The following is a 19431-nucleotide window of genomic DNA, read 5'->3' on the forward strand; positions in this document are numbered from 1 at the left end:
GCCCGCTGAGGTGCATACCGTCACAGCCGGCATGGATCATCATTGGCCACTGTAACCCATAGGGCCCAATATTAACCAATGAGGAGTTGCACGGCGGTTCCCAATTGCCTCCCGCCATGGTACACAATGTCAGTGAAATTACCTCACTTCCACCTGTCCCTCCACACAGGACAGGCGGATGCCATTTCAGGAGGGGACAGCCTTATAGATTCATGCTGCGTCACAAAAGAAATAGGCTCATACTGGACAAATCACACTGACCCATTACAAGTTTACAGATTGCAAACTCCTGTTGTGGCTCCAATGTTCAGTTTGTGACAGCCTCCTCACTCTTGTGTCCCTTAGATTCCTACCGCTGCGGATGAATAGGAGATGGAGACATACCCCCGTGTACAGACCCATTGTGGACTTGGCAACACTGGAGGACAGGCACATTATCCTCACCTACAGACTTGACAGGGCCACAATGACAGAGCTGTGTGCCCAATTGGAGCCGGACCTGATATCTGCTATCCGTCACCCCACTGGGATCCCCCCTCTTGCGCAAGTGCTATCTGTACTCCATTTCCTGGCAACTGGTTCTTTCCAAGTGACAGTGGATTGGCAGTAGGAATGTCACAACCATTGTTCTCAAACATGCTGACAAGAGTGTTGTCTGCCCTGATAAAACACATGTGCAGCTACATTGTTTTCCCCCAGGTTGAGGGTTTGGCCACAGTGAAGGCTGAGTTTTATGCAATGGGACATATCCCCAACATAATTGGGGCGATTGATGGAACACATATTGCGTTTCCCCCCCACCCTGCCCCTCCCACCCACCCCCGGCAGAATAAACAGGTGTTCAGGAAGTGTAAGAGTTTCCTGAAGTTTCCACTTCATAAATGTTTAGATGGTGTGCTTGGCAGACCAGTACATCTCCCATGACAATGCTAAGTATCCTGGGTCGGTGCATGATGCCTTTTTCCTGAGTAATAGCAGCATCCCAAATGTGATGGCTCAACTACAGAGGCACAGGGTGTGGCTAATAGGTGAGCCCTGGGTCCCACCAGTAGATGTTGGTGTATGGGTATGGTGTGGGACATATAGGATAGTGTGCGGCTAAATGTTGTCCCTCAATATTTGCAGGTGACTCTGGTTACCCAAACCTATCATGGCTGCTGACCCCTGTGAGGAATGCCAGGACAAGGGCAGAAGAACATTATAATGAGGTACATGGGTGAACCAGAAGGATCATTGAAAGGACCTGAAGGCCAGGCTCCAGTGCCTCCATCTAACAGGTGCTACTCACCTAAGAAGGTCTGCCAGATAGTTGTGGCATGCTGCATGTTGCAAACCTGGCTCTCAGACAACATGTCCCTTTTCTGCGGGAGGATGAGACTGGAGATGCCCGTGTGGCAGCAGTAGACCCTGTGGACAGTGAGGATGAGGCGGCAGAGGATGAGGATGAGGACAACAGAAAATCAGTTATTCGACAATACTTCCAATGACACACAGGTAGGACATTGTAACTTCACATTTCAATGACCTTGGTTGTAATCTGTGTGGCAATGGCATGTTGATATTTCCCAATTCTATGCCCACTTACTGTTGTCTCTGCCAATTAATTTTGCAGGTGTTGGTGAATTAACATATACTCCTGGTGTGAGCACTACAGCCATCTACAGGTCATTAATCTATGCTCATTCTATGTACAGTTCATTTTTAAATGTTTGTACCTGTTTCAATCAATACATATTTGATATTTGATATACATGACATACTCCAAATAGATTATTTTCAAAAGGTCTTTATTGAAGTGCTAACATATAGGGGGCAAGTGCAATGGGATGGGGTGATGATGGAGGAAAGTCCAGAGTATAGTTCCAGTCCGTTTGTAGCACAGGTGCATTGTCAAAGGGGACTTAGGAAGGGGAGCAATGGCAGTTCAAGGTGGACAGGGTGACTGAGTGGGACACAAGGGTGACAGTCAGCAGAGTCTCATTTCCTGGCGGGGTCTTGGCAAGTGCCTCTGGCTTCTGGGGTGTGTGGGATGTAGTGGAGTGATGGGAGTGAGGGTGAGGGTATGTGATGGCATGCAGGTAGGGGGTGATAATAGTAGAGAGTTGACTTACCAGAGTCCAGTCCTCCTCCAACTCCGGTCAGGCCCCCAGGATGCAGTATTGCCAAGACTTGCTCCTCCCATGCTGTGAGTTGTGGGGGAGGAGATGGGGGTCCACATCCAGTCCTCTGTATAGCAAACTGGTGTCTTGCTGCTACGGAACGTACCTTCCCCGTAGGTGGTTCCACCTCTTCCTTATGTCACCCCTAGTTCTTGGGTGCTGTCCCACGGCATTGACCCTGTCCATGATTCTCCGCCATAGCTCCATTTTCCTGGTGTAGGAGGCTGGCCTGGTTTGTAGTGGGTATCTTGGGTACTTACACGTTATACCGGGTCCAATTATCCCTTATTAGTGAAGTAGTAGTGTTCTAGCAGCTTAGGCTGATAGAGGTAGCTATAGCAGAGCTGCTTAGGCTGAACTAGGAGACATGCATAGCTCATGCAAAACCACTTATAGTTACACAGTACTTATACACAAGTAAAGACAATACTCAGTGTTACCAAAAATAAAGGTATTTCTTTGGGTGACACAGTACCAAAAATATCTTAGAGACAAATCTCCTTCTGAAAGTAAGTATTATACACAATATATACACTACTAGACACCAATATTAGACAAGTAAATAGTCATAGAACAATGCAAACAGTAGGAAATCCTATAGAATTCAATGGGAGAAAATAGGTCTAGGGGCAACACAAACTGTTAGAAATGGGGTCTTTGGTTGACAGTCAGGTTACCCCCTTTTCAAGCAAGGACCCTCACTCTAGTCAGGGTAAAAGAGAATCACCCTCAACTAACCCCTGCATACCCCATCAGTAGCTTGGCAGAGCAGTAGGCTTAACGTCAGAGTGCTAGGTGTAAAGTATTTGTACCAACACTCACAGTAGCTTAATGAAAAGACTACAAAATGGCACAACACAGGTTTAGAAAAATAGAAAATAGAGCAAAATGACAAAAATCCACAATACACAAGTCAAGTTATGAATTTTTAAAGCTTAAATCCAAAAATAGCGCTTAGAAACACAAAATGCTTCAATGAGGCGTTGACACGGCGTCCTGACGGAGTCGTTCCCAACAATCCGACACCAACGGTGCCGGCCACGGAGTCACGCAGACCCCCAGGTACAGTACCTTGGTGAAGAGTGAAAACAAGCCGATGCACGAAGTATGGGATCGCGGTGTCCGTGCGAAACGTTGAATCCGTGCACTTCGAGCGCCGTCGGTCACGATGTGGGGCAGTGATTTCCACGGATTCACAGACTTTGGACGGGCTGCAACGGTGTCGGGCCTGTGAAGGTCGTCGCGTTCCAGCAAAGATCACGGAGTTGGTTGCAGGTGGCATCACCTGATTCAGCAGTGGCATTGGTCCAGAGTAGTCCAAAGTCGATTTCCTTGAATTTTCACCAGCTTTTCCTTTCAAGGGCCCAGGGACTGGATATGGCACCACTTGTCAAGGAAGGAGTCTCAGCAGAGAGTCCAGGTGCTGGTAAGGGAAGTCTTTGATGGCCCTGAGACTTCAGAAGAGGAGGAAAGCTCAGTCCAAGCCCTTGGAGAGTCCTTCTCAAGCAGGAACATACCACAAAGTGCAGTCTTTGTCCCCTTGCACAGGCAGAAGCAGCAACTACAGGATAGCTCCACAAAGCACAGTCACAGGCAGGGCAGCACTTCTCCTCAGCTCTTCAGCTCTTCTCCAGACAGAGGTTCCTCTTGATGTCCAGAATTGATCTAAAGTCTGTGGTTTTGGGTGCCCTTCTTATACCCAATTTCTCCTTTGAAGTAGGCCTACTTCAAAGCAAAGTCTCTCTTGAATGTGAAATCCTGCCTTGCCCAGGCCAGGCCCCAGATACTCACCAGGGTGGACACTGCATTGTGTGAGGGCAGGCACAGCCCTTTCAGGTGTGAGTGACCACTCCTCCCCTCCCTCCTAGCACAGATGGCTCATCAGGAAATGCAGACTACACCCCAGCTCCCTGTGTGTCACTGTCTAGCATGAGGTGCAACCAGCCCAACTGTCAAACTGACCCAGACAGGGAATCCACAAACAGGCAGAGTCACAGAAATGGTATAAGCAAGAAAATGGCCACTTTCTAAAAGTGGCATTTTCAAACACACAATCTTAAAATCAACTTTACTAAAAGATGTATTTTTAAATTGTGAGCCCAGAGACCCCAAACCCCACATTTCCATCCACTCCCAAAGGGAATCTACACTTTAATCAGATTTAAAGGTAGCCCCCATGTTTACCAATGGGAGGGACAGGCCTTGCAACAGTGAAAAACGAATTTAGCAATACTTCACTATTAGGACATATAAAACACATTACCATATGTCCTACCTTAACCATACACTGCACCCTGCCCTTGGGGTTACCTAGGGCCTACCTTAGGGATGTCTTACATGTAAGAAAAGGTAAGGTTTAGGCCTGGCAAGTGGGTACACTTGTCAAGTTGAATTTATAGTTAAAACTGCACACAGAGACACTGCAGTGGCAGGTCTGAGACATGATTACAGAGCTACTTATGTGGGTGGCACAACCAGTGCTGCAGGTCCACTAGTAGCCTCTGATTTACAAGCCCTGGCACCTCTAGTGCACCTTACTAGGGACTTACTAGTAAATCAAATATACCAATCATGGATAAACCAATCAACAATACAATTTACACACAGAGCATATGCACTTTAGAACTGTTTAGCAGTGGTAAAGTGCTCAGAGTTCAAAAGCCAACAGCAACAGGTCAGAAAAAATAGGAGGCAGGAGGCAAAATGATTGGGGATGACCCTGCATAAACTCAAAAGTCTAACACAAACCATATACTAAGAGAGTGGAATGTGAATCACAAATTCCCCCCTAGACAAGTGTAGTGTGTGCAGAATCGCTGGGAGAGTAAGAATACAGTAAAGGTAAGTAAATTACTCCCCCCCCCCACAGAGCCCAGAAAAGCAGGAGTACTGCAAGTTTCCATAGGAAACACTACACCGCGTTTTTGGGATTTTGCAGCAGCCAACCAAGTTTGCAAAGAACAACTGCTGGATTATTGGACCTGAAGACCTGCAAAGGAAGGGGGGCAAGTACAGAAGTCAAAAGAAGTTCCAGGAAGGACAGGAGCCCCTGCCAACCCAGAAGAGGGTGCAAAAGAAGAGTCCCCGGTTAGTCGAAGACTGCAGAAATGCACACTAGGAAGATGCCAGCAGGTTCCTGCATGATGCAAAAGATTTCCCATGGCGTGAAGATCCTTGCAGGTGATATTTCATGCTGGAAGGCACCAACAAGCCTTGGCTACGACAAAAGTGCATTTTTCATCAAAATGGCGCTGAGTGGGCCCAGGAGGACCTGGGGGCCTCAACTCTTTGTGAGGAGGAAGAGGAGGCTCTCAGCACTTTAGAGAGCCCTCAGGATGCCAGCCAGCACCCCAGAAGTCGCAGGATCTGGGTTCAAAGGAGATGCAAAACAAGGTTGATGCAGCACAACAAAATAAGGTCCCACGTCACCGGAGAATAACTCAGTGAGTTGAGAGTCACAGAGTGGAGTACTGGGGATCTGGGCCAGGCTGTGCATGAAGAGATTTTGCAAAGAGTGCACAGAGGCTTCAGGAGGTGAAGAAGACCTAGTACACAGGGGTACCATGGTTCTCTGGAAAGGCAAGATCTTACCTCCTCAAAATTACGTCAGCAGGACCTCAGGACAGTCTATGTTGATGATGTCTACCCTATGTGTCTTTAGGAGCATGCTCGTCGTTGTGAGAGGAGTTCCAGGGTACCAGTTGTCATCTTGGAAGGTGCCTGTTTGGTGCAGGGGAGTGACTACATCACTCCACAGGAGATTTCTTCAGTTCTTCTGGTGCAGGATGAAGACAGGGAGTCCCCAGAGCATGCATACTGTGGAAACTGTTGCAGTTGCTGACTTGAAGCTGAGGTTGCTGAAGAAAAGTGTCTCTTGTAGACACTTTGTTGCAGTTACAGCGTTTCTTGGAGCAGGCTGCGGTTGATCCGAGGTCAGAAGAGTCTGAAGTTGTTGCAGAGGATTTCTGAAGGAAACTTGCAAGCAGAATCTGAAGAGAGCCCACAGGAGAGACCCTAAATAGCCCTGAGAGGGGGATTGGCTACCTCATCAGGTATGGACCTATAAGGAGGGGTCTCTGACTTCACCTGCTGGCGCTGGCCACTCAGCGCCCTCCATAGTGCCCCCACACCTTGCAAAGCAAGATGGCCGAAGTCTGGGACACACTGGAGGAGCTCTGGGCACCACCCCTGGGGTGGTGATGGACAAGGGACTGGTCACGCCCCATTCCTTTGTCGATATTCCTGCCAGAGCAGGGTAGAAGGGGTCCCTGATCTGGTGTAGACTGGTTTATGCAAGGAGGGCACCATCTGTGCCCTTCAAAGCATTTCCAGAGGCTGGGGGAGGCTACACCTCCCCAGCCTGTAACACCTATTTCCAAAGGGAGAGGGTGTAACACCCTGCTCTCAGAAGAAATGCTTTGTTCTGCCTTCCTGGGACTGGGCTGCCAGTACCCCAGGATGGCAGAACCATGTCTGTGAGGTGGCAGCAGCTGTAGCTGCAGTGCAAGCCTCAGAGAGCTGGTTTGACACTACTGGGGGTCCATGGTGGAGCCCCCAGGATGCTTTGAATTGGCTCCACAATACCGGATTTGGAATGGGGGGAAAATTCCATGATCTTAGACATGTTACATTGGTATATTCGGAGTTACCATTGTGATGCTACATATACGTATTGACCTATATGTAGTGCACATGTGTAATGGCATCCCCGCACTCACAAGGTCCGGGGAAATGGCCCTGAACTATGTGGGGGCAACTTTGCTAGTGCAAAGGTGCCCTCACACTTAGTAACTTTGGGCCGTATATACTAAAGCATTTTCCCATGGAGACAGAATGGGTAAAACCCTTTGATACATCTGGCCCTTTGCACCTAACCTTCAGCAAGTGAAGGTTAGACATATAGGTGACTTATAAGTTACTTAAGTGCAGTGAAAATGGCTGCGAAAGAGTGTGTGCACTATTTCACGCAGGCTGCAGTGGCAGTCCTGTGTAAGGGTTTTTCTGAGCTCCCTATGGATGGCAAAAGAAATGCTTCGGCCCATATGGATCTCATGGAACCCCAATGCCCTGGGTACCAAGGTACCATACACTAGGGACTTATGAGGGGGTCCAGTGTGCCAATTGAAATTGGCAAATGTAGTCACTAGCCTACAGTGACAAATTTAAAAGCAGAGAGAGCATAAACACTGAGGTTCTGATTAGCAGAGCCTCAGTGACACAGTTAGGCACTACACAAACATACACATTAGGCCACAACATATGAGCACTGGGGTCCTGGCTAGCAGGATCCCAGTGAGACAGGCAAAACACACTGACATTTCGGTTTTTATCTATGAGCACTGGGGTCCTGGCTAGCAGGATCCCAGTGACACAGTAAAAACACACTCACAAACAGGCCAAAAGTAGGGGTAAGCATGCTAGAAAGAGGCTACTTTCTCACACATGGGCACTATTGATATCTGCTGCACCTGTGCTCCAAATAGCTGAGGCTGTACTCTGACAATTTCCTCCACTATGACACTTAGCTCCTCTTCTGTGAAACAGGGGTGTCTTTTTGGTGCCATGGGTGTTAAGTGAGGTGTGATGGTGAGGGTGTGTTGGGTAATGTGTTGGGGTGTGTGATGTGGAGTGCGTAAGGGGTGTATAGGTATGAGTAGTGTGCTGCTCTGGTTGTGTCAATGGTCTTGGTGTCTCTCTGGTGGCAATGCTATGTAGTTGTAAAGGGTTGTGGGTAATGTGGGTGTGTGTTTTATAGTAGTGTGGGTGTGTGGGTATGGTTTGTGTATGGGTGTCAGGTGTGTGTTGTTTGAATTGTCCAATGTGGTATTATTTTGTCTGTGGGTGTCCATTGTGAGCGCGGCAGTATGTACTGCCAATGGTTTACCACCATTGAATGTCCGCCTTGGTGATTCGTGGGTCATAATGTGATGGGTTTTGTTCTGTTGGCGTAACGGTGTGGGTTTTGATACCGACAGTTTATCACTGACCTTTGGTCTGGCAGATTTATGTATGTGGCAGAATTCTGTCGGATTGGTGTGTGTGTGTCATAATATGGTGAACGGATATCCGCCGCTGCCGTGGTATGTTGGCGGCCGCCAGGGTGGCAGTAAGTGGGATTTATCGCCAATGTCATTATGAGGGCCTAAGTCTATAAAGGGTTTTTCAGGGGTAAGGTCAAATGGCAGAGTGGGAGATACCTCTGCAAGAGATAAAGCATTCAGGGAAGCTTCATTAGCAAGACATCAAAATCAGCAAGGCATCTGCGAGCATCAGGAGCTCTCTGCAAGCTGCTCAAGTCTCCTCAAGACTGACAAAAGTTAAAATATCCACTGATATTTAGAATTACACAAATCAATTTGATTAACCAAAGATGTCACCTTATGTTACGTTGAATAGGCATCAACCAATGATCGGAAGGCTCCAAATTGAAACAAGCACATCTCTTCCCAGGTCTGTCTTGGGAACATCTCCTTTCTGTGTGACTCCAAGCAGGTTTGAAACAAATGTATACAGCCTCAGTCAATGTTCATCAGAAAGTCAACATAGAGTCAGAAGAGCTGTGCAAGTCTTAGAAAGTAGGCCTGACCTCTGTTGTTATAACTCTGTCAGAAACCTGCAATTGATTTTTGACATGAGATCTTCTCCTATCAAGTCAACTCTTCCATCACATGTGGTTCTTTCACCTCAAGATCAAACCTCCATTATCATAGCCATTGCCCTCTCTTATACTGACCTATGCAATGGAGCTTTTCTTATCCTCTCAGCCAAACTCTTCACTATTCCTAACCGGAGGGTGTTAGAACATGCCACTCCAGCTACTAAATCTCCCAACTGGCTCCATTTAAACAAAGAATAAAACTGAAAAGCTCGCCCATAAAGCACTGCATGGTCTGACCCAGCTTAGTGCACCAAAACTTTTGCATGTATTGCCCAAACAGAAGTCAAGTATTTGTATATATAGATAGATAGATGAATAGATAGATGTCTGTATCTAATAACATGGTTTCTAACATGTGAGGTGACATGGTAATATGCGCTCACCTTTACTTTGACACCATGCCTATGTGGGATTAGCTCTTCTTTTATGTCAATTATTTGGTTATTTCACTATGCGGAGCTGAACTCTTGTTGACTGTGACAAAGCCCAACAGGGCCAAAAAGCATTGGGAGAAGTCAGCCATTAATAAACAGTTTTATCTGCAACAATAGTAGTGCCTAGTGTATCCTTGGTCTTGGTGGGTAAGAGGCATTGTGAGATATGTATATGTATATATATATATAGACACACACACACACACACATTCATACACATATATATATTCACAACAAAACACATTGTTAATTTTAATTCAGGGGGGCCCCATCAGAGCCCCAGAGATCACAACCTCCCCAGGGCTTTCATGATTTGTAAGGAGGGGCACCCGCCACCCCCGCCGCAGCTCTCCGGGGACCTCCACCCCCCAGGAGCTTTAATGTAAATCTATGCAGGGGGCCGCACCGCCCCCCTGCAGCCCCAGGCCGCTACTTCCACGGGGCTATAATATAATTCAAAGTTAGGGGGAGGGGTGAGCCCCCTCCCCCCACAGCCCCCGGGACCATAACCTCCCTTGGGAAAACTGTAAAAAATAGAAAAAGGGTCCATTTCAGACCCCCAGGACCTGGGGACCACCACCTTCCCGGGGCTAATTTCATGGAAGGGGGGCCTCCTCAAGGAGCCACTGATGGCCCTGGTAAAAGCCACCCCCCAGGGCCGGCTCCTGCTATGTCCCAGGGTGCCCACCCCGGGACATAGCTGTTTTCTGTGGGTCAGTGGAAGTTTTGACAGCTGCTACCATGTCACAGCAAGCTCTATGCTCTGATAAAGGGAGACCTGTCAAACACCTCTCCCTTCATTACAGTGGAGGTTTCCTCAGTCTGCCTGCCTGCAGAGATACAGGCAGGGAGACAGAGGAAACATTGCTCTCACAGAGAGGGAGCTGCTTTAGCAGCTTCCTCGCTGTGACAGCAAAGCTAGCTCCCACAGGAGGGGGGAGCCAGCTGGGACCATGGGGGCCTTCAGACTTATCCCACAGTTCCCAACATTGAGACTGGGTGTGCTGGGGGCACCCAGGTCACAAGGCAGGCCCCTGGGACCAAGATCAGCCTAGGGAGGGGGGTACCCCGCAGCCCCTCTCCACAATAAAAAATGAGGCCAGGCCTTGGAGGATTGGGGGCCCCAGAGTGGAAATCAGCCTGGGGAGAGGGACCGCACAGCTCCTTAAAAAAATTAAATGTTTAGGCCAGGCTCCGGGGGATGGGGTCCCCGGAGTGAGATCGGCCTGGGGAGAGGGACCTTGCAGCCCCCTCACCCAAAAAAAAATTAAATGTTTAGGTCAGGCCCCAGGGCATGAGATGCCCAGGGCTGAGATCAGCCTGGTAGCCACTCAGCATTCCATCTACCAAAAAAAATGAAATATTTATTTATATTGGCCTGAGGAGGGGTGACATGCAGGGTTGGGTGGTTATAGGGGTTGGCCGCAGGGAATGGCTGCAGGCCAGACCCTGTGGCCAACCCCAGCCACACGTGGCCAAAGGCCATAGGTGGCAGTGGTTGGATTAACGTATAGTAATGAAAATTACTATAAATTCAAAAAAACATAGAAATTCACTGAAAAAACACAAAGGTTAAAGAGACGATATAGTTAGGAAATAGAATTTTAACAACGATTGAAATTCACTTGAAAAACCAATGGTTACAAGGACGTTATAGTTAGGCTCACTTTTTAAATGTATTAAACCATAAAAATGTGCCAGTTATAGCTGAAGTTATCTCAAATTACTATGGGGGTTATTACAACTTTGGAGGAGGTGTTAATCCGTCCCAAAAGTGACGGTAAAGTGACGGATATACCACCAGCCGTATTACGAGTGCATGATATCCTATGGAACTCGTAATACGACTGGTTGTATATCCGTCACTTTACCGTCACTTTTGGGACGGATTAACACCTCCTCCAAAGTTGTAATAACCCCCTATATCTCGCATCTAAGGTAACTATAACTCATGCCCACGCCATGCACTGCTAATTACCTCACAAATTGCAGCACTCATGACATTTTTGATAATGTCATTGATAATGTCACTGTAACATCTCCAGTCAAAATATTGATCAGATAATTGTGGCATGGGCACGAGTTATAGTTACCTAAGGGCACGAGGTATAGCTACTTGAGATAACTCTAGCTCTAACAGATTCATTTCTACGGTTTGATACATTTAAATAAAATGTGAGCATAACTTTAAGGTCCCTGTAGCCTTTGGTGATTTTGAGACTATATATATATATATATATATATATATATATATATATATATATATATTTATGTGTGTGTCACACCGCTGTTCCTGTAAAACTCTGATCACATCCACCTTTCTGGGTCGGTGCTGAGTAGTGGGAACAGGACCCACTGAATAACTGAACAGTACATTTTGGTGGTCATTATGACATTGGCGGTCAGGTGACCGCCACACCAACGATGGTGGTAGTACGCCGCCAGGCTGGTGGTAATGACCGCCACTTTATGACCATGGCGGTGATCCCTCCCATAGACAGCCAATGTACCACCCCAACTGCCAGTGCGGTACGACCACTGAACATGGCGCTAGCAATCTCCAGGCAGACGGAAGAAAAGGATTCGCCACCATATTATGACAGAGCACACAACCAGGACTTCTGGGGCGGTAGACTTCCCAGTGCTGTACCACACCATGGCCACCCAGGAGTACCAACACCGACGAAGACAACGACAGTGAGTACAGCTGCCTAGCACACAAGGGACACACACGCACAACACACACCATGCACACACGCCACACACCCAGAGCTATCTGCAGAGTAAATCAGCAGCAACAGAACTCAGGAGCAAAGAAAGCTAGGACACATACCTCTGGTCCAACCACTGTAATCCTGTTAGACGAAGAGATCAAATCCAAATAAATCAAATAAACATATTTACAGGCAGGGCCATTGGCCAATCTAAAGTCTGAAAATGCCCACAGGGCAACTTCCAAGGCCCAACTTGACTCCTGACAACATCGGGACTCCACTGTGCAGGAGCATCATGTTGGAAATAGGCAGGCACCTCTGGAGGCGGGAGGGCTTCTTTTTGGGAGAGGGGTCCTCAGGCTTGGGATTGGGAGGGGATGGGTCTTTAACCTTCCATTTCGGGTACAGAGGAGTGGGTTTGGGGCGGGGGCCAGAGTGCCACTTATGTGCCCCTTAGTGGCAGCTGAAGTCTTAGGGGAAGGAACAGGGCTCGATTTGGTGCTGAAGGTACTGGGCTGAGGGGTGGGACTTTTCTCTTATGGGCAGGATGGGGGAGGGGGAGAGACGAGGTCAAGGCAGGAGACAAATAGCTTCTTAGGACCAATGGGGTGGCATGTCAGAGGAGGGATGCGAGTGGAGGAAGAGGGAGTGGTTGTAGGAGGAGGAGGTGTCCTCGACTTGGGTGCATGAACAGTGTTCATGTATGAGGTGGATGGCTTTTGGGGTCTGAGTGGGAGCATTTGTGTGGCTTGGGAAGGGGGCAGACAGGGTGGGAAAGGACAAACAGGATGTGTGGATGGATGTTGTGCTGGTGTCTGCAAGTGAGTTGGTTGTGCTGCATGAGATGGTGATGGTGGTAGTGGGGGTGGTGACTGCACATGTGGTGTGAGGGGGAAAGTCTGCGGGTCAGCTGTTGTGGTGACTGTGGGCAAGGCTGTGCAGGTGGCAGGATCTGGGACTGTTGATGCTGTGCATGCAGGTGTGAGTGCTGATGTGACAGTGAGGGAGATGGAGGAGGGGAAGACAGTGGAGGCAGTGGCTGGTGGTGTGTGTGCATCTGTGTGTTGGCTGTGTGTATGCTTGTGGACTGAAGTGTGCTGCCTGTGATTGTCTGTGCGAGTCTTGTCTGTTGTTTTGGATGCATGCTTGTCAGAATGTGTGCGTGGGATGGGGTTTTGGAGAGGAGACTGGGACTGGGAAGAGGTAGTTGGAGGGGGGATGGAAGAAACAGGGACACTGGCTGCCATCAGAGAGTATGCCAGAGCCTGAAATGATCTCTGTAGGGCTGCCAAGCCACTTTGTATGCCCTCCAGGAAGGTATTGCATTGCTGCATCTGGGATGCCAGCCCCTGGATGGCATCCACCATGGTTGACTGCCCTACAGAGATGATTCTCAGGAGGTCAATAGCCTCCTCACTGAGGGCAGCAGGGCTGACTGGGGCAGGGCCTGAGGTGCCTGGGGCGAAGGAGACCCTCACCCTCCTGGGTGAGCGGGCACGGGCAACTGGGTGGGGGGCTACTGGGAGGGCTGTGCTGAGGGGTGGCAGAAGATCCTGTAGCTGTGGTGGTCCCAGAGGTGTCCGCAACCACCAGGGAGCTTCCATCGGTAGAGGAATCAGAGTCAGTTGTATCAGCTAATGCCCCCCTGTGGTGCTCCCCTCACCCTCTGTCCCACTGGTCCCCTTAGCATCCGTGGACTCTGCCTCATGGGTCATGTGGGCTGCAGCTCCCTCACTCACCGGTGCCCCTGCTCCTTCACCAGATGATGCTAATGCACTCATGGACAGGATGACAAATGGAGAGAGAGAGGAGGGAGAAAGAAAGGGAACACAGGGTCAATCAGAGCACCAACAGCACAGATGGCAGACACATCACTATCACTCACTAGGACTAAGAATGGGCAGTATGGACCATACTTGGTCTAGGTACTACAGCAGGTAGGACCCAAACACTGCCATCTGCACACCTATTGGGACCAAGTAAGCCCTGTTTGCCATGGAAAACCAGCTACTTAGCAATTGAAAATATGCACAACATCCAAAATACCTAAGCTGGACCACGCATCAATGTCTAAACTGGCATACTGGGGCATCCACTGACTAGTACCCTGCATCCAAATCCCATGGCAGGCAACAAATGATGAATGTCACACACACACTGTACTCACCCCCTTGGGGCTGATGTGCTGCTCTCAAGTGTCCATCCAGCTCTGGGTAGGCCACCGCCAGTATGTGGGCCACCGGGGGGTCAGGCTCCGATGGGAACCCCTCCCTCATTGGGAGGCCATCCCCAGCTGGGCCTCCACGGTCTTCCTGACCCAGCGTCTCAGGTCCTCCCACTGTTTCCTGCAGTGGGTGCTCCACCACATATGGACCACCAGGGTCTGCACGTCTTTGGCAATGGTACGCCACAACCCCTACTTGTGATGGGCGCTGACCTGCAGAGGAAATACAGACGGAGGGACAACATGAACCAGACAATCCAGCCTGTCACACATATGGCCTACATACTGCATTTGCCCCTCATCAAGCACACACATGACCTGTACCTCTTCATTCACATTGCCTCAAGCCATACCCCCAAATGAAACACTTCCAGCACACACACACACATCTACATGCAGCCATGTTGCATGCAACGTACCCATGATGTACTCTCCTGTTGGTCTGAAGACCCATACAACTGCCCATACAGGTAGCACCCTATCCGCTCCAACTCCTCCGACGTGAAGGCTGGGGCCCTTTCCCCTGTAGCACCGGCCATGGCAGGTACCAAACACAGTTCACAGCAGCACATGCAGTGGAGATGTAGTCCAGGGTAAAGTAGGGAATCAAGTGAAGTAGTAGGAAGAAAATGGCGGTCACGTCCAGGGCAGTGAACACTGTCACCTCCGGTGTTGATCATCATTGGTTCCTCTACTTTATAGAGCCCCATGTTAGCCAATGAGGAAATGCACGGCGATGCAGACCGCCTTCCGTCATGACGCCTAACGCCGGCGGAGTGCGGTCACTTCCACCTGTCCCTGCATACAGGACAGGCGGTTGCCATTTTCTACTGCTAGTACTCATGTATTGAATTTTAAAGTGCGGCATTGGTGTCAACTGTACACACCTAGACAATTCTAGTATCCAACATACATACATGCTCTGTGTACTCTGATGCTGTGTGTCCATAATTCCTGTTGGCACTCCCTTCTTACTTTTGGGTGACTTAGGTACCAACCACTGTGGAGAAATAGGAGGAGGAGGCAAGCACCAGTGTAGAGCCCTCTTGTGGACTTGGCTACACTGGAGGACAGGCACATCATACTCACCTATTGTTTGGACGGGGCCACAATCACAGAGCTGTGTGCACAATTGGAGCCTGATCTGCTACCTGCTATTCGTTGCACCACAGTAATACCCCTCCTTGTGCAGGTACTATCAGTGCTCCATTTCCTGGCTACTGGTTCTTTCAGGTGACAGTGGATTTGGCTGCAGGAATGTCACAGGTAATGTTCTCGTTTGTGCTTGCAAGGCTTTTGGCTGCCTTGCTCAAACACATGTGCAGCTACATCACGTTCCCCCAGGTTGATGATTTGTTCACTGTGAAGGCTGGATTCTATGCAATGGTATACATACCACATGTGATTGGGGCGATTAAGAGCACTCATATTACCTCAGTCCCCCCTCAGGGCCAATGAACAGGTGTACAGGAATAGGAAGTGTTTCCACTCACTCAATGTCTAGATGGTGTGCCTTGCAGACCTGTACATCACCCACATCAATGCCAAGCATCCTGGTTCAGTGCATGATGCCTTTGTCCTGAGGAATAGCAGCATCCCACACCTGATGACACAACTTCATAAACACAGAGTGTGGCTTATATGTGAGCCTGAGCCTCCACCCAATGTATGTCAGTGTATGCCTAAAGGAGTCATACCCCATGCCATTGTGCAACGCTAATGTGTGTCCCTCACTTCTTCCAGATGACTCTGGCTACCCAAACCTGTCCTGGCTCTTGTCCCCTGTTAGGAATCCGAGAACAGGGACTGAAAATATGTATAATGATGCTCATGGGCATACCAGGAGGATTGTTGAACGGACCTTCGGTCTCCTGAAGGGCAGGTTTAGGTGCATCCATCTGACAGGTGGATCCCTATGCTACTCCCCTGAGAAGGTCTGCAAGATTGTTGTTGTGTGCTGAGCTGCACAATTTGGCCTTCAGACGCTATGTGCCCTATCTGCAGGAGGAGAGGGGTGACAATGCACCTGTGGCAGCAGTGGACACTGAGGACAGTGAGGAGGAGGAGGATATAGACAATAGGACACATATCAAACTGCAGTACTTCCAGTGACACTCAGGTAAGACTATTGAACTATGCATTTTTCCATTTAAGTGTTGTGCTGTGTGGCTGTAGTCTAATGCCAGTAATTACCTTTGCATCCCAACTGACTGTCACATATGCCTTCCCTTATTGCAGATGTTGGTGTGGTTACAACAGTGTAATGCAGTGATGTGTACAGAGTGCTGAGACATATGTAGAATGGATGAACACATGACAGGACATTTGCACAGGATAATGCAGTTCAATGCAGTTAAACACATTGTACATTTCTGTCAGATAAAGCACTATTACTCAAGTTGTGTCCAAGGGTGTTTATTTATGATTTAGGTATACAATGCAAAGTTCAATAGAGTGGGGTGATGGTTGGGAAAAGTTCAGAGTAGTGGGCCAGTCTGTCTGTAGCACAGGTCCGGTATCCATGTGGCCATAGGAAGAGGAGCAACGGCAGTTCAAAGTGGTCATGGTGAGACAGTGGAACACAAGGGGGATATTCTGGAGGGGCTCATTTCCTGGTGGTGGTCTTGGTCTTGGCAACTGTCTCTGGTGTCTGTCTGGGTAGCAGCGAACCTTTGTGGGGTGGTTCACCTTCTGCAGGGGGAGAGGTGCTGGTGGCCTGTGGGTCCTGTGGCAGGGCCTCCTGCCCACTAGCTGCAGCAGATGGAGGGCTGGTCAGTACACTGGCTAGTGGTAGGGGCCCGCTGGAGTGCTGTGTACTCCCGCATGATGTTGCCCATGTCACCCAGCATCCCTGCAATGGAGGCTTTGGTGATATTCAAGATCTGAAATTGTTGCTTGACCTCCTGGTGGTGTTCCTCTCTGCAGCCGCTAGTTCTGCATGATGTTTAACACCTGACCCATCCTGTCCTGGGATTGTTGGTATGCCCCCAGGACATTTGTGAGTGCCTCTTGGGCAGTCGGTTCCCTGGGCCTGTCCTCCCCTTGGCGCACAGCTGTCCTCTGACTGTCCCTGGCCCCCCATGCTTGTGTCCCCTGAATGGTGTGTGCACTCCCACTGACACCAGGACCATCATTGCCTTACCTGTGTAATATGGATTCAGGTCACTGTACAGGTGAGCACACTACTGATTGATGTGTCTTGGGGACAGAGGTCTGGGGGTGTTGGCTGGCTGCTGTGGTATTAGATTCTGAGGGGGGGTGCTCTGTGGTGGACTGGCTGTGGGATGGGGTATCTGACTGACCAGTGGTCCCTGATGGGCCAGGAAGTTGATCCAGATCCAGACCACCTGAGTTGCTGTCATCACTATCGGTATCTTCGGGGGGAACTGAGTTGCTGTGGCACTTCCTCACTGCTGACATTGGCTAGGGCACCTGTGGGGATGTAAGTGATGTGTTAGGGTACTTGTCTGTGACATATTCTGCCTCCCTAGCTTTCCCAATAACAAAGTTGTTGTCCTCCCACCTTGGGTAGTGTGTGGGGATGGTTTGTGGGATTGTTAGTTCTACATGCTGTGCATGCATTGGTGGTGGGTGTGCATGCAGAGCTGGAAGGGATGTGCGTGCAGTGGGCATGGCATTCAGGGCTTGGCATTTACGTTTCGTAATTGGGGGGTGCACTGTGTGAGATTGAGTGGGGTGAAGGGAGTCAGGGTGAGGGGTCGAGATGGCATGCAGTTATGGGGGGCGATAGGTTGTTAATGATGACTCACCAGTGTCCAGTCCTCCGGCTACTCCAGTGAGTCCCTCAGGATACAGTATTGCCAAGATTTGCTCCTCTCATGCAGTCAGCTGTGGGGGAGGAGGTGGTGGTGGTCCACCGTCACTCCTCTTGATAGGTAGCTGGTGCTGTGCTGCAATGGAACGCACCTTCCCCCATAGATCATTCCACCTCTTCCTTATGTCTTTCCTTGTTTGTGGATGTTGTCCAATGGCGTTCACCCCGTCCACAATTCTCAGCCATAGCTCCATCTTCCTGACGATGGAGAGCTGCTGTACCTGTGCTCCAAACAACTGTGGCTCTACCCTGACTATTTCCTCCACCACCACCCGCAACTCCTCATCAGTGAACCGGGGGTGCCTTTGTGGGGACATGGGTGTTGTGTGGTGTGTGTGTGTTGTGCAGAGGGTGATGTGGTGGGGTGTGTGGTGTGTGGTGTGTGACGGATGAATGGGTAGTTGTGCTATGTGTATGCAGTTCTCTCTGGGATTGGCGTTGCAATGTACAGCAGTCTTCTCGGGCTTGCAAAGATTTGTGGGTGATGTGGGGGTCTGTTTTATAGTGCTGTTGGTGGGTGTGTGGGGTGTGTTTATTAGTGTCTGGTGTGGCTTGTTTGGTTCTGGAGAATGTTTGCTTGTTTTGTTTTTGGGTGGCCATATCCGCCACAGCGGTGTGCACGGCCAATGGTTTACATCTGTTGACTGTCCATAGTGGTGATTCGTGGGTCATTATTTGGAGTGCGTTGTTTCGGTGGCATAATGGTATGGGTGGTAGTTCCGACAGTTTTTTGCGTTCAGTGGGTCTGGCGGATTTGTGGTTGTGGCTGGTTTCTGTCAGTTTTGTGTGTGTGTGTGTCATAATCTGGTGAACGGATGTTCGTCTCCGTGGTGGTATGTTGGTGACAGTCACCACGGTGGTATTCGGTCTTTACTGCCAATGTCATAATGAGGGCCTTTGTGTCTTGGTAAACACAGAAAAACTCACACTACCAAGGATGTTAAAGTGATGATATTTAATCGCACGAAGCTAACACATTTCTACTTCCGTCTTTTTCAAAGTAAGCAATCACCATGGGCACAAGCTCTTTACCCTTCAAATGTGATTACATCATAAACATAGTGAACAGACTCTGCATTGTAACAAAATCGAGTGTGTGAAAGTAACATTCTACTTAAAACACATCACTCATAATTTCATATTACTACTAATATCGCAAAGGCAAAATTAATGCGAACTAACAGCAGCGTAACATACTGTTCAAAACACATCAAATGTAATTTCAGAATTCTACCAATGTTGTAAAGACCAGTTTATGCAAAGAAACAGCAACTTGATCGGAGCAAGTGCCCCGGCATAATATTCTGAATCATTTCACAATGGAATCATGCAAAGTCCAAATATGCTTAATAAAAAGAAGATCAACACATGCCCATCTCGTCACCGTCAAAGACTGTGTTAAGGCCA

The sequence above is a fragment of the Pleurodeles waltl genome, chromosome 3_1 (genome assembly GCF_031143425.1).
Source record: "Pleurodeles waltl isolate 20211129_DDA chromosome 3_1, aPleWal1.hap1.20221129, whole genome shotgun sequence".
Taxonomy (NCBI): domain Eukaryota; kingdom Metazoa; phylum Chordata; class Amphibia; order Caudata; family Salamandridae; genus Pleurodeles; species Pleurodeles waltl.